The sequence below is a fragment of the Gopherus evgoodei genome, chromosome 24 (assembly GCF_007399415.2).
Source record: "Gopherus evgoodei ecotype Sinaloan lineage chromosome 24, rGopEvg1_v1.p, whole genome shotgun sequence".
Lineage (NCBI taxonomy): Eukaryota > Metazoa > Chordata > Testudines > Testudinidae > Gopherus > Gopherus evgoodei.
This window is the reverse complement of record NC_044345.1, coordinates 12,499,480-12,504,785: the sequence shown is the minus strand read 5'-3', so window position 1 is coordinate 12,504,785 and position 5,306 is coordinate 12,499,480. Positions and strand designations below refer to the sequence as shown.

The 5,306-nt window shown below is 50.7% G+C and overlaps 2 non-coding genes across 2 annotated transcripts; one reads left to right on the top strand and one right to left on the bottom strand.

Moving 5' to 3' along the window:
• Positions 1–413: 413 nt before the first annotated feature.
• Positions 414–486, bottom strand: TRNAF-GAA. Its single transcript has one exon. It is a non-coding gene; the product is annotated as a tRNA-Phe (tRNA).
• A 3,949-nt stretch (positions 487–4,435) lies between these two features.
• On the top strand, positions 4,436–4,629 carry LOC115639631. Its single transcript, XR_003997716.1, has one exon. It is a non-coding gene; the product is annotated as a U2 spliceosomal RNA (small nuclear RNA).
• The last annotated feature ends 677 nt before the right edge of the window (positions 4,630–5,306 follow it).

The window sequence follows — 5,306 nt, the reverse complement described above, 5'->3', positions numbered from 1 at the left end:
CTATTGAGCTATTCTAGAGCTGTTAATGTGCATTTCCTGAACACCCATCATGTCCAAGTCCAGCTGCTCCAGGCACTGAACATTAAGCACCTTCACCTGGGCCCCCAAATCCCTGCACCTTCACATGGCCACTTTTACAGATGCCCCTTCCCTGGTACTGCCCTTGCTCAGTTGCACAGAGGAGTTTTCATCTCTAATCCCTGCCCAGCAGCCCTCTGGCACCATTCCTGAGGGCCACCCTGTCTCACTCACTTCCTGCCATGTTGGTAAAGGTCAGGTGGGCCAACTAGGGGCAGAAGCCCATTCTATGTTTTCCTACTGCAGAGCACAAGATCAGGAACTCATCTGGGCTGCAGGCACTGCTATGCTCCCAGAAAACATGCTGCCACTGCACAAAGAGGAATGAAAGGGCCTGCAAAAGCCTGAGATTGAACCAGGGACCTTTAGATTTTCAGTCTAATGCTCTCCCAACTGAGCTACTTTGGCAACTGTCTGGGAAAGTTTTGGCCTGTTGCTTCTCCGTCGGGGATGTTTTTGCAGCAGTTGCAAACAAAAAGGACGTCATTGTGAGTGGCCCATGAAGACAAAACTCACTTTGGCCTGCCCTTGCTCAGCTTGACTTGCTGCCTCACCCGGTTCCTGCCTGAGTTCCGGGTTGACCTGGTGGCAGAAGGAGACTGGGGGCAAGTGGTGCGGGGGAGGAGTTGAGCTAGACCCTGAGCTAGACTGGACCCTGGTGGTGAGAGTCTGGCCACCACTTGCCACCCCACCCTGTTGTCCTGGCTTCCTCCACTGGGTGTCATTTTGGGAGGGAAGTGGGGTTCTGCCTCCCCTCCCTGATTTTTCACATTGCAGAGGAGTTCGAACAGGAAAATGAACAGCTGCTCCACACCCCCACTGGAGGAACCCGCCGCCCTTAGCTGTGGTGAGTAAGAAGTGGCTGTTGTCTGACAGGGCCTGTCCTTGAGGAGCTGGAACAGCTGCTGCAAACCTCCCCTTCAGCTCGAGGCTGTGGGAAATGCTCATTGCCTGGCTGCATGGGCGGCTGCTGCTCCGTGCTCTGGAGAGCATCTGTATTGCTCTGTCAATCCCCTGTCTTCCTTGAGCTAGCCTGGTAAGGTCCCAAGTGCTCCCTCCGGCTTGGCAGCTGAGAGTCTGTGCAACATCAACCCCCCTGCCAACCCCGAGCCAGCAGCGGCACCAGCCCCCTCAACACCACAGGGGCACTCAATGCACTTTCTGTGGGGAAATGGCTCCTTGGCGTCCAGCTGCTAGAATGAGCGCCAGGAGAGAGCAGTGTCTGGCTCACCATGGGGGAGAGAAGAGACCTGATGAGTGCAGATCTCCCTCTGTCTCCCCCGCAAGGCTGGTCAGTTTATTGTCATTGTGATAGTCAGTGCTTCCCTTCAGGGCCAGCCCTAGAGGGGTAGAAGGTCTGGGACAAATCCCCCCTTCCTCCCAAGGCCCTGCCCTTACTCCACCCCTTCCCCAGCGTCACCTGTGGGATTTCCACAAGACCATCCAGACCGGGGAGCCAGTCAGCGTGTAACTGTACAACCGGATCAAGCGACAGCTGGCCGAGTTCCAGGAGATGAGGCTGTAGTGGTTTATTTGAGCGGGAGCACCGAGTGAAGGGAGAGGCGGCCTCCCCTGACATTTTTGTGGACTGCAGGGAATGGAGACAAAGCAGAGGGATGCTAGGACTCAGGGCAGGACCTCACCAATCTGATAGTACAGGACCACAGTCGCTGGAGGAGGAGAGAGAGTCCCGAGAGAGGAAGCTGCTGGCGGGAAGCAATAAGTGCAGAGTGCAAACCAGCCACCTGAGAGTCACAGGAGTCTAGAAAGCAAACTAGCAGCAGGTCCTGTGGTGTAATGGGCAGCACTTAGGTCTCTGAATCTTGCAATCTGAGTTCAAAACTCCGTGGGACCTCTGCACATAGGTTGGTTTGCTGCAAAGCCCTGGAGCTCAATGTGCTTGGTCCCTCTCTCACGATGAACTAGAGTGAGGTTTTTCTCCCTCATGCTGGGTGACAGATGCCCAGTGGATACAGGTATTTGGTCCAGCCGGTTCAATGGGCAAGAGACAGGCCTGGGCATGGTGAGGGCCTCCTGTCCTGCGATGAGGCTGCACTGGTCCCCTTTTCCCACCACACTGGCAGGCAGCTGCTGCAGAAGAACAAGAGGGAGGATCTCAGGATGCCAGGCAGTGCTGTGTGCGGCTGTCAGGGGAAAGAGCAGAGGTTCCTGCCTCCACCTGCCAGTGACTCATGGCTCTGCGCGCTGTCAGCTGGTGCAGGCCAGGCTGCAGACATGTCTCAGGCTTGGACAGCATGGCTGCGCTTTCCTGACAAGGCATGAGGCGCAGCCTACAGGGAAGTGTCTTGAGCCAGCATGTCTTGTCCACTTCTCTCTTGCAGCTTGGGCAGAGGCAAGAAGGGAGCGAAACAATCCCAGCAGAAGGTTTGCACTTGACCTTGAGGATTAAGCCAGAGCCTCCAGCACAGCTGCCAGGAGATGGGTTTCTGAATGGCAAACACCCACCAGCTGAAAGCACTGAGGCAGCAAAACAGGACCTTAAGGCTCCCAGCAGCTTTCAGGGAAGCAAGGAAGTAGAATGGCCTTTCTGCTGTCCCTGGGTGGGCTTGAACCACCATCCTTCCACTTAACAACCCAATGCACTAGGCCATTGCACCACAGAGACAGGTACAGGCCAGCCTGTGTTGAGCACAATCAGCTCAGGGTCCGGTATAGCACATGCATGCAGTGCTTAGACAAGAAACAGAAAGGAACTCGACTGCTATGGAGTGAACGTTCTGTGGGAAGGAACCAAAAAGAGCATTGGGGCTGCGGTCTAGCGTTTGCATACACTTTCTTTGCCCTGTTTTCCTCTAAGAGTTAGCAGGGTGAATTTCTTTGTCACAGCTCAGTGGGTGGGTTTATGCAAATTCTAGACTCTGAGACTTGGAGATGGGGTGCACAAATTTCAGGGTGCATGCACCACCTCAGCAACTAACCTTTGCTACCTCACTGCAGAACACCCCCCACACAGCAGCCTTTTACACATCAGGACCAAACTGTACCATCACACAGGTGTAGCCACTTAAACCTAGGGCCAACAACTTCAGCACTAACAACAATTCAAAGACATTCAAACTTGCCTCTGTCTTTACACACCAGGGACAGCAGGAAGGAACTCAGCCAAGGTGAGACACCCCACAACACACACAAACAAACATCCATTCCTACCAGGTGTGGGCGTTTCCTCTGATTTTTAGCCTGCTAACACAGCAGTGGGAGATTGTCCTCTGGCTTTCCGCCCAGCTCCCTTCGCCATGTGCCTGGGCATCAGCGGGACTGTCTCAGGAGAGCAATTCTGCCCCCTCACCTGCCGTCCCTGAGAAAAGACTCCTTTGAGCCCTGGGGTCCGGCCAGGGACTCCAATTTCCATACCCCTGGTGCATTGCGTGCAGCAGAGCGAGTCATTGGTCCAGGTGCTGGTTTTGCTTCCAGTGTCCCTGGTTCCAATGATCACACTCGGGATTTAAATTAGTTCAATTAAATTTTCTCTAAAAGCGAGAGGCTTAGTGGGCAGTCAGTGTAGTCACTCTGCCTGTAGCATATCGTGTGTTTTCCCTGGCAGTGACTCTGCAGCAGTTTTTGGGTTTGTTTCAGATTTTATAAAATCTTTGTTTCCTCTATTTCTTCCTTCTTTTTTTTTTAAAGTTGAAGAATTTCTTGGAGAGTGATATTTGTGAGTTTTTACTCAGTTTTGTGAGGTTGTTATCTCTTGTTGTGAAAAGAAAGCAGAATTCTAGTTGGACTTTTGCTATTTCTGTTCTGGGAGTCAGTGGCTATGATACAATCCTTATTGATGGCAGGGGAAGATCTCTCTCTTCTACAGCGATGCTGCAATTTTTTGTTGGGCCCTTTCTCTACCCCACTCTCTTTCCAACCAGGCAGGCAGGCTTGGTGGCCTGTGGAGGTGGATCAAGCCAGGGTTTCTTTTGGCAGACACCTGCTTGAGAACCTGGTGCTGTATGGTATCTCTCCTTAGTCATTTCTTGTCTAAACTGACCAGCCCTAATGTCTGTAGTCTCGTCTCATACTTTGGAAGCCTGCTATTTACCCCTTTTCGTTGCAAAAACAGACTATTCCTATTTTTTCTTTCCTATCTGCTAACCAGTTACTGATCCATGAGAGGGCTCGAGCTGTCTGGAGTAGCTCGTGACTGTGAGTGGCAACCTCAGGGCAGCCTGTTAAGAAGCAGGGCACAACCCCCAAATCAGTTGTGTGCTCTCGACTTAGATTTCACCAAGTGTCAGATTCAGAATGACGTGTCTTTTATGACTTTTTAAACCAAACTTGCTATTTTTGCATAATTTAAGCATTCTATGCAGAGGACTAGAAATGTTTTTATTAACCTGTATATTAGATCATTTTAACATTGGCTGGAATCAAATGTTAAATCTGTTCTTATCACTTTAATAACAGATACTTCCTCTATCTCAGGACTAGCTATTAAACTGATTTTTGGAACTAGGGACATGGAGTAGCAGCTTCCTCCACCCAGTGCGCACATAGCCCTGTTATTGTCGCACTGAACCTCTAGGAACTGGTGGACCTCCCTATGGGGAGAATATCATGGCTGAAGAGCAGCGAAGAAAAGTGGTGTTGTCTGTGTTCCGTTTGGTTTGTACTGAGTATGGTTTTGAGTCATTTGTAAATTTTTGGTCAGTTATTAGTTACATCTTATTATTAGGCCTCTGAGTTGAAAGGCTGCTCTTGCAGATTTTACTTTCTCATTCTTTGTAGGTCAGTTAAACAGCTGCTTTCTTAGTCTATTCTGTGTCGGTTCTTAAATTGCTCTCCTTGGTATACCTTCCAGCATTAATTGCATGGTTTGGATCGTTCTTTCCCTCGTCTCCCCACAGAAGAGAAATTTTCCATCCCTTTCCCATTGGGAAAACGCCACCGTTTTAACTTAGAGAAAAGATCTCTGTAAATGTTGTGCCCCTACGAGGAAGGAAAGTCAGGGCCCTTTGAGTCACATTCCTAGAGTTGAAGGCTGGAAGGAATCAGCCGATCACCTCGGAGGGACTGGGGTTCACCAATGCCCGAGGACCTTACCATGGCAAGGAATTGATTTGATGCCATTGACTGTACCTTTGAGGTAGTTCTGTGGGAAAGGAGCAGAAAAGAGCATTGGGGCTTAGCACTTGCATAGGCTTTCTTTGCCCTGGTTTGCTGTAAGAGTTAACAGTGAGAGACTGCTAGTCACAGGTCAGTGAGTAGGTTTGTGCAAA